We start from the raw sequence: 10,909 nt of genomic DNA, 5'->3' as shown, positions 1-10,909 counted from the left end.
AGGACTCGTTGCTGGATCATCCTCATATCAAGGGAAAAAAATTCCTTCCTGACCCCAAATATGGCGATCGGAATAAATCCCTGGATGTTTGGTGCTCAAATCTACTTGGATGTTATGTGGTGGAAGCTTGGTAGGTTTGTCACAGACCGGTAAATAAGAAAGTCCAGTGTAATTGTCTCATCCGATTAATGTAAATCTTCATTCCTGGATGTTGCTGGAATGGGGCTGATTTTTATCAGCCTAATACTCCTGCTGGAAGAAGAGAAATATACACGTCTGAGAATCAGCCCCTCACATACAGTATATACAGTACTAGGGGGATATAGCGATAAGGTGTATAGTGGGTAAGTGTGTTACTGGGTAGTGATAACACTATGGATGTCTGTATGTGTTGTACTTACATAGCAATATGGGAATGGTGGGTCGGCTCTGCCGGACTCCACATCGCTCCAGTCTATAGAATAGAAAAACGGATGCGATCTGATGGATGATGTAATGGCAGATCGGGCAGATGGAGATTTGCAGAGAAGCTAGAAAATGATAGAGACCATTAGTCATTATATTATGTATTATTACTGACAAGTTTTTACACAATGTCTATGGACTATTCCCATCTTATCTTCTATCTCTTTTAGTAATCCCCCCATCATACTTATCCATCTGATCTTACTCACCCCTTTTATGATGTCCATGGTATGACAGCAGATCCCAGGTGGAAAATAAGGGATGTCATCACGCAGAGACTGGTGGTATTCATCCATTGTGCCTTTGCAATAGAATGGCTGTTCACCTACACTCATTACATATAAGATGACGCCGAAGGAAAAGGAGTCTGCCAGATGGTTGTAGCCTTTACTGTCCATTATCTGTGGAAACATGAGATTGGAGAGGAGCTTAATATACCGGGAAGGGGATTTACACACAGAGACTATGAGGACCGGTCTGTGATTAGATATCAGCAGGATACATTGGGATCAGATTATCCCTCAATCCTACTATTGGCATCAATCACACAGAGATGTTCCTTACCTCGGGCGCTATGTAACCCTTAGTGCCAACCTTGTTCTTCACTATGCCATCCTCAAATACATTCATGGCTGCTAAGCCAAAGTCGGAGATTTTGATGTGTCCGGTGTCTTGGAGGAGGATGTTCTCTGGCTTCAGGTCACTGCAGGGAGAAGGAGCAGACACTGATTGTGAGGACAATTCATGGAAAGAACTTTCTACAATAGATATGTAAGGAGACAACAGAGAGTCACAAGTGACAGATTTATGAAGGTGAAATGATTACCGATGTATGATGCCGCGTTCATGCAGGAACTGGAGTCCGCACACCATCTCTGCCGCAAAGAGTCTGTGGAGTAGAAAGGATGGATCAGTGGTTACATGCACAATCATACAGAGAACATGAGGAGATCACACACGTGTCCTTTTCATGTCATTATTTTCTCCTGTTGTCGTTGTCCATTGCTCTAGGACTACAGTGCGAGGGCAACGGATTATTAATATTCAGTATAAGACATTTACCTTGTTGTCCTTGTGTTAAACAGCATTGAATCTGCCATGTGGTCAAACAGGTCTCCTCCGGCCATATAGTCCATGGCTATCACATACTCCAATGGTGATTCCATAAACGCCCGCATAGTCATTAGGTAGGGGCATCCTGCTGCCATTCTCAGGACTTCTAGCTCTGTAGAGAATATGTCCTCTCTACAATAACTTCTGTCCATGATTTTAATGGCCTGAAGTCCTTCATTAACCAGATCTAATGCCAAGATGACCTGGAGAAAAATCACAACAGATCAGACCAAACTCCCATCTATTAGTGTGTAGTAGTTCACTAGTTTATCTCATATATCATTACATATGAGAATCCTGTAATGAATATGTACAACCCTCCTGTGCATCTGGTGCAGGATACATTGATGAACATGGTGGAGGATAAATTCACACTTACATTTCCGAAGCCTCCCTTTCCAAGAACTTTCTGGAAGTCAAGGCTGTCAAAGTCAATAGTATTATTAGTGTTGACCACTTCTCTCAGGGGTGAAATACAGATTCTAGCATCACCGTGGTCTTCTGCTGGCATGTCTGCTATGTCAGGGGGTATCATAAGGCCTCCATCTGCTGAGAAAATACAAGATATATTAAACCCTTTGCGAACACATAATGGAAATGTTTGTCATGTTGTGCATAAAATGTATGAAGCGGGCTCATTAGCTGAGCATGCACCATATCAGGCAGATGCTGGCTGTATTACATAGCTGACACTTGCCTATAACTGCAGCGACTGGAGCACACTCCAATTACTGTAGTTTAACCATTTCAATGCTGACAGTGATATTTAAATGAAGCTATTGCCGATTTGAGTGCACCAGCACCTATTAACCCCCCAGGACACTATTGCAGGGGGTCAATTGTTTAAAATGACTACCTGGGCCTACTGCTGAAAGCCCCAGTCTGTCACTTTTGGCCTAGTGTTAAGACCAGCCTGGCTTAATTTCATACGAGAATGTCAATTTATCTATATACAGTTCTACCACAGTATACAGTACAAGCGATCAGAAAATCACAGGTTTAAGTCCCCCAAGGAAACTAAAAAGTGAAGTAAATAAAAAAAAATAGTTTAGAAAAGAGGGAAAATGTAAAAAATATTTGAATCACCAAATTGACATAATTATAATCATATTTATAAGCACATCTTGTATCACGACATCCGCATAAGTCCGATTTACAAAAATATAAAATTAAATATTGCAAACAGTAAACACTAACATGATAAAAAAATTAAACATTAGAATTGCATTTTTGGGGGGCGCTGTATCCACCTAAAAAATTGCAATAAAAAGATATCACAATGTCCTGTCTACCCAGGAAAGGTATCAATAAAAGCTACAGTTCACCACGCAAAAAATCATCAAGCCCTCACACATCTCCATCCAGCGATCACAATCACACAGTTCCAATGTCTCAGAACATGGCCACACAAAGCATTTGTTTAAATAAAATTCTTAAGTATTTTTTAGAAACCCCTATGCAAGTTCAGCAGTATCATAGCTGTAACTGACATGGAGAATCATTTTGTCAGGTCATTTTTACCACTCAATGAACATCTAGAAAAAAACAATGTTGGAATCACTTTTTTTCCACAATTTTACCACAGATTAAATCTTTTTCCCCGTGCTCCAGAACATTGAATGGTAAAATAAATAATGTTCAAAACTACAGCTCGGCCACTAAAAAAACAAGTCCACATACAGCTACATTGCCAGAAAAATTAATAAATAAATAGTTATGGGTTTTCAAAGGAGGGGGAGAAAAAAAAAGGTTGCCTGGTCAATAAGGGGTTAACAAATGTAGCTCCAGAGAAAATATTATAATTTTAAATGGCATTATGTAAATGAGCAGGAAATGTCTAATATTTGGGCTCTCATTTATCAAAACTGTCCAATAGCAAAACTGTCCCTGTTGTCCATAGCAACGAATCACAACATAGATTCCATCTCTTAACATTCTATGGAACAATGAAAGCTGCATTGTGATTGGTTGCTATGGGCAACAAGGACAGTTTTTCTGCACTTTTGATAATTGATGCCAGTACATAATATTAGGAGTATAATCCTCCTCACCCCCAGTCTTATTACACTGAGCAGATCCATCTTACCTGGTCCATCTGTATCCAGTGATGTGTTTGGTGGAGAAACGCTCAGCTGTTTGTTCTCTGGGATGGAGATGTTTTCAGCTGATGACCTCGACCTCCGTAATGCACCATTCCCATTTATAATGGATTTAGCGTAGATGAGACGTCTTCTACATTGGACAACCCAGTCTCTGCTGTTCCTGATCCTCTTCTGGGCTGCCGCTCTTTGTAGTTTCGGTGCCTCCAGACTTTCAGATCTGGAGGATGTGACTTGTCTCGGTGTCTCTTGGAGAACCTCTTCCAGCTCTAACTCTGCGCTGATGTTTCTCCTCTTATTGAGGATGACATCTTTGTTCCTCCTCCGTATTTCAGGGACCAGATCTCCGAGTTTTTTCAAGGCGATAAGTATGGCCCTCTGAAGCTCAGCGGACGTTGCAGAGTGAGACTCCATGAGGGTCTCCATTTTCCTTCTCTCTGTAAGGATCTCATGTCTTTTGGTCTTTCTCATTTTGTCCAGAGTTTGACGTTTGGACGCCATTTCTGAGGCGTCAGTGTCCACGTCCGGTAGTATAAAGCCTTTTCGCCCAATAGCGAACAATAGTACCTGCTCTTCATTTAATCCTCTCCTCTCACTGAGAACCCGATCTCTATGGGCTCTTCTTCTCTCTTTATCCATTTTATAATCAATTTTTGCTTCGTTCGTGACGAAAAACAAAAGGGGCTGTCTCACCCTTGGGAGTCTGTAAGGCAGTGATTTCCCTTAGGCCGGAACACTGGGATATAGAATGCGGTGATGTCATCACATCACTTGTGACATCATTTTCATTCTGATCTCACCTCACAATGAGATAGATGGATAGATAGATAGATAGATAGATAGATAAGAAAAAAGATAAAAAACAGCACAAGCAAAAAGTTTAGGTGAAAAGCCCCCTGTTATATACCAGTCCTCTTATATAATCCAAAAATATGGAGGCAGCACACAGATGAAGTAGAAAAATTTATATTATGTAATAGCCCATGTAGCTTCAGAAAGGTGCACAATACTGGACCGAAACGTCGCCACATGGGCTATTAAATAATAAAAAAAAAAATTTCTTCAACTGTGTGCTGCCTCCATATTTTTGGATTAGATAGATAGATATCAAATTTGGAGGATGCTGAACCAAACTTTTGCTTATAAATAAATAAATATATATATATATGCACTGTGTGCTCAATTTGCATTTTTGATTATTCATTTTAATATTGAACAACTCCAGTGCAGTCGGTCAATTTAAAACGTTAATAAACCTGAACCCTGAATATTTAGGAAAATAAAAGTGAGGTTTTGTCTTTCTTATGAGAATATCTATGTGTGCAGAATTATTATTGTTTTTTTTAAACTCGTTTCTTGAAGAATTCTTTATAATAAATGTTACAAATATACAGCAATAAGATAGAAATCCGAATCCTGTTATAAACATCAGTAAATATCCATTTTAAAACAATGTTGCAGGTATTGTATCACACGTTTAACAATAGATAACTGCAATACAGTAAAATATTTAATATATATAATCGTCTTATCCTGTCTGTCTGTCCAGGAAATCCCACGTCGCTGATTGGGCCAATCAGCGACGCGGGATTTCAGAAAAAGATGGCGGCCGTTAGCGGCTCATCTGCCGGACGGAAGTCAGCGGCGATGCAGCCGGGAGATGAGCGGCGCTAGCTGCTCATCTCCCCGCTGCTGGCAGCACAAGTACCCCGACGGGCGGCGCCGCTGACCTCCATGCGGCTACTGTCGGGAGATCAGCTGCTTGGGCCGCTGATCTCCCGACGGCAAGTGTGAAGGGAGGGACGGCGACGCTGCCCGGTCCTCAGTAATACGGTTCGCTGATTTAAACACCGCTCTGCTGATTGGTCGCGGCCGCTACCAATCAGCGAGATTGGCGCCAAATTTAAACAACGCTCTGCTGATTGGTCGCGGCCGCCAGCAGCGAACAATCAGGGAGATTGGCGCCAAATTTAAACACCGCTCTGCTGATTGGTCGCAGTCGCCACCAATCAGCATTATTGGCGCCAAATCTAAACCCCGCTCTGCTGATTGGTCGCGACCGCTGGCCGCGACCAGTCAGCGATATTGGCGCCAAATTTAAACACCGTTTTGCTGATTGGTCTCGGTCGCGACTAATCAGCGATTTTAGCGCCAAATTTAAACAAGCTCTCCGGTCCTCACTAACACAGTTCGCTGAATGGTCGCGGCCGCCACCCGCAACCAATCACCGATATTGCTGCCAAATTTAAACACCGTTTTGCTGATTGGTCGCGGTTGCCGGCCGCGACCAATCAGCGATTTTGGCGCCAAATTTAAACAACGCTCTGCTGGATGCACCCGGTCGGCCGCGTACATATTATAGAATACCCGATGCGTTAGAATCGGGCCACCATCTAGTATTAATATATAGGACATTGAAGTATCGGAATTATGTGAATATTACAGAGATCAAAGTATTTATTATTCAAGACAGGAGGACAGTCTTCTTGATCCATTTTATATCAGGAATCTCATCATCCCATGTATTTAGGAACCTGGAGCACATCGGGCTGCTACATATTTTTTAATTTCTTTGATTATTATTATTTATTCTTTCTGAATAACCTATTATTTTTTATTCCTTATGGTTCATTTTTCATTATTTTTCTTTATTTTTCATCTTTTATCTTTATTTTTCCCCTTTTTTCATCTTTATTTTTTTATTTTATTTTATTTTTTATTAATTTTATTTTTTCCTTTATTTTTTTTCATTTTCATTTTTATTGTATTTTTCTTTCCTCTTATTCAGTCTTTTCCTATGTTTTTTTCCCTTCCTCTACACTTTTTATCTGCTCCTAGCATGGTTTCATTTTCCACCTCTTTCTCTCTTCTGTTTTTTTATGACAATAAAACTACCCCTCCTGCTTTCCCACCCATTCCTCATGTTCTGCTCCATCCGTTAGTGGCCTGACATACAGTACAGACCAAAAGTTTGGACACACCTTCTCATTTAAAGATTTTTCTGTATTTTCATGACTATGAAAATTGTACATTCACACTGAAGGCATCAAAACTTTGAATTAACACATGTGGAATTATATACTTAACAAAAAAGTGTGAAACAACTGAAAATATGTCTTATATTCTAGGTTCTTCAAAGTAGCCACCTTTTGCTTTGATGACTGCTTTGCACACTCTTGGCATTCTCTTGATGAGCTTCAAGAGGTAGTCACCGGAAATGGTTTTCACTTCACAGGTGTGCCCTGTCAGGTTTAATAAGTGGGATTTCTTGCCTTTTAAATGGCGTTGGGACCATCAGTTGTGTTGTGCAGAAGTCTGGTGGATACACAGCTGATAGTCCTACTGAATAGACTGTTAGAATTTGTATTATGGCAAGAAAAAAGCAGCTAAGCAAAGAAAAACGAGTGGCCATCATTGCTTTAAGAAATGAAGGTCAGTCAGTGCGAAAAATTAGGAAAACTTTGAAAGTGTCCCCAAGTGCAGTTGCAAAAACCATCAAACGCTACAAAGAAACTGGCTCACATGAGGACCGCCCCAGGAAAGGAAGACCAAGAGTCACCTCTGCTTCTGAGGATAAGTTTATCCGAGTCACCAGCCTCAGAAATCGCAGGTTAACAGCAGCTCAGATTAGAGACCAGGTCAATGCCACACAGAGTTCTAGCAGCAGACACATCTCTTCAACAACTGTTAAGAGGAGACTTTGTGCAGCAGGCCTTCATGGTAAAATAGCTGCTAGGAAACCACTGCTAAGGACAGGCAACAAGCAGAAGAGACTTGTTTGGGCTAAAGAACACAAGGAATGGACATTAGACCAGTGGAAATCTGTGCTTTGGTCTGATGAGTCCAAATTTGAGATCTTTGGTTCCAACCACCGTGTCTTTGTGCGACGCAGAAAAGGTGAACGGATGGACTCTACATGCCTGGTTCCCACCGTGAAGCATGAAGGAGGAGGTGTGATGGTGTGGGGGTGCTTTGCTGGTGACACTGTTGGGGATTTATTCAAAATTGAAGGCATACTGAACCAGCATGGCTACCACAGCATCTTGCAGCGGCATGCTATTCTATCCGGTTTGCGCTTAGTTGGACAATCATTTATTTTTCAACAGGACAATGACCCCAAACACACCTCCAGGCTGTGTAAGGGCTATTTGACCAAGAAGGAGAGTGAAGGGGTGCTACGCCAGATGACCTGGCCTCCACAGTCACCAGACCTGAACCCAATCAAGATGGTTTGGGGTGAGCTGGACCGCAGAGTGAAGGCAAAAGGGCCAACAAGTGCTAAGCATCTCTGGGAACTCCTTCAAGATTATTCTAAGACCATTTCCGGTGACTACCTCTTGAAGCTCATCAAGAGAATGCCAAGAATGTGCAAAGCAGTCATCAAAGCAAAAGGTGGCTACTTTGAAGAACCTAGAATATAAGACATATTTTCAGTGGTTTCACACTGTTTTGTTAAGTATATAATTCCACATGTGTTAATTCATAGTTTTGATGCCTTCAGTGTGAATGTAAAATACAGAAAAATCTTTCAATGAGAAGGTGTGTCCAAACTTTTGGTCTGTACTGTATATGATAAGGTTCCGCTTTGTATCTTATTTTACAGTTTGGGATAAATTAGTTCTAGATCAGGACTCTCCAGTGGACTTTGGACTTGGGGCTTCTTTGTGACCACCATTCAATCCCCCCACCTTCTATGTACCATCTGTTTCATTTTTTATAGTCCCATGTTAAGTATTGCTTATTTCTATTTTGCGTTGTACCCTGCATATTTATTTCCCCATAGAGACATAGTATCTTCTACACTATATATATTTTGGAGTTAGGGACCTGCCTACCTCCAACCCTGGTCTTCATGTATATTGTTTGGTGGCTCTTACAAACTGCAATACATATATATTTTTCACCATTGCTCATAGACTTGGTGTCTGTATCTGCCAGATCTTGTGGTCCTCACTTAAGCATTACGTCATATCTATCTTTATAGTTTCATGTTCTGTATTATATTTCTGATGTTAAGTCTTTTGTTTTTTTATTTGTTGTGTGGCGCCCCTGAGGGTTCAGTCGCCACAGGGGTACTGCACGTCAGATAGAGATGTGGTATCTCCTCTCCCAAGTAAGGATGGAGCATCACTCAGAACCCCACTTCGCACTCAACACTACACCACTCCTGTCCTGTAGGGGGCCTAAATGCACCAGGGTGCTGCCCTGGCCCGGGATAGAGGAGATGGGGGGTAACCAAAGATAGGGGGAACCAAGTAGTGGGTGAGGGTGGAGGAAACACTTACAGGAAGCACTTATAGAACCATATATAATAAATGGCCATCTTTAGTTCAAGGTCTTTTGATTGTGGTCTTCTGTCAGGGTCCAGCAAGAGTCTGCAGCTGGCTGAAGATTCACGGTCCTCGTTCTCTGGCCTTGAGACGAGGAGCGGGTCAGGGTTAACCAGTTTCTCTGCCCGGTCAGGGTCCTGTTCTAAGAAGGCCTTGGAGGGGAGCAGAGGAGATAGGCTCCACAGGCAAAAGGATCCCAGGGGAATACGGACGGAGCGGAGTCGCCACCTGTATTCTTCACTCTGGCTTAGCCAGGGGGATTCCTTCTGCAAGAGGGGTGACCGGCTCCCGATATCTGACTGTGTACTTCACGTCACTGTTGGAAAAGCCCGGCGGCTTAGTGGATCCCAAGGAGGAACACAAGCGGGAGGAGAGAAAAAGGAGAGGAACACACCAGCGGGGTCTTGACAGGTGCCCTTGATCTACCTGGGAAGTGCTGAACCCCCTACCCGGTGGCCGCAGTACGCCGTGTGTAGCAGAGAGAAGCTTTGCGGCTGAAAGTACATCTAAAGTGAGTAAAGACCAGGATGACTTCATCCACCGCCTCCGCTTGTTTATTCCTGCGCGGCACTGCACCCACCATACCTCCACACAGATCGTTCATTGATCACTGCCCTGAGGCCTACTCCGCCTGTGGGGAGTAGTACCAAACCGAGCTGCCATAACATCAGCCTCAGAGGACTGTTGCAGCGCTCGTGGCCTTCACCAGAAACCACAGGTGGCGAAGTCAAACAACCACTCATCCAATTGCCCATATTTTTCATGTGACAGCCCTGGGCACGGAACGGGCCAAGGCCACGACTGCATCCCCGCGACATCTGCAAGGCCCGGCTCCGAGTATCCCCCATAGCCCAGGGAGGGCGATTCAGTTACCTCTACAGTATATGTTTGACAAAGGTCTTTGATGATGGAAACGTTACATGTAATACACACTGTCCATATGGACCACTGCAATAAAAGATTCACGTTTTTCACTCTACTCACCTCAGAGTGACGGATTCTTTCTACTATTTGATTGATACAGATTGGGATCCTATCCGGGGACCTACAATTACCAGGAGTGCTGTATTTTATTGCTACTACTTAATAACATCACTGTTTTATCTGCGGCAGATCTAGCGGTTCTCTGAATGCTGAGCTCTGTATATCACCGCCCACACCACTGATTGGCAGCTTCCTGTCTACACTGTGCATAGGCAGAAAGCTGCCAATCAGTGGTGGGGGCTATGTTGGATTACCTGGCAACAGGTTTACTAGTCATCTAATGATAATTTCCTGCTGATACTATTGTAAAAAACTGGCAAGTCCTTCGGTCGACAAAATGGACCAAGGAAATAGAGGTAGAAACCACTGTAGCACATTCTATTATTATTATGATGATGATTCAAACGTGAATAACTGCATTTATAATTCTGCTGGTAAGTTTTGGAAACAATCAGAAAGCTGGATGGATTGATGGCTCCCAATCAGATGAGCTCTTGTAACGCAGAAAGGTATTTTGTTATTCCTATATCAGATGAATGTACAGAGGCTGATGACATCTCATTAATGCAAATGATCAGAGTAAGCTCCGCACAGACACTGAAGTGGCAGGGAATGCTGGGGGATTTCAGCTTTACAGAAAGACTTCAGCTTTATCTACTGTCATGTAAAGCCCTTTCCTCATTAGCCTGAACACATGAGTGAACAGAGTCACAGCCTCCAGTATCCCTGAGTGCAGTTTTTCTAGTCTGATTTTCTAGTCTGTTTTGCTTCAATTTCCTATAAAATGAAGGTCCTCTATGATCCTAACCCTATAAAAACAACCCCAATAAGGTCATAGGATTAGACCACATCCATTTTGCTGGGATATCCCAGAGTGAATACTCATTGTTGGTCTGATGTATTGACCAAGCTCTCAAT

Source organism: Phyllobates terribilis, unplaced genomic scaffold, assembly GCF_046119375.1.
Source record: "Phyllobates terribilis strain yellow unplaced genomic scaffold, ASM4611937v1 Scaffold_158__1_contigs__length_4374303, whole genome shotgun sequence".
NCBI lineage: Eukaryota > Metazoa > Chordata > Amphibia > Anura > Dendrobatidae > Phyllobates > Phyllobates terribilis.
This window is presented reverse-complemented; position numbering follows the sequence as displayed.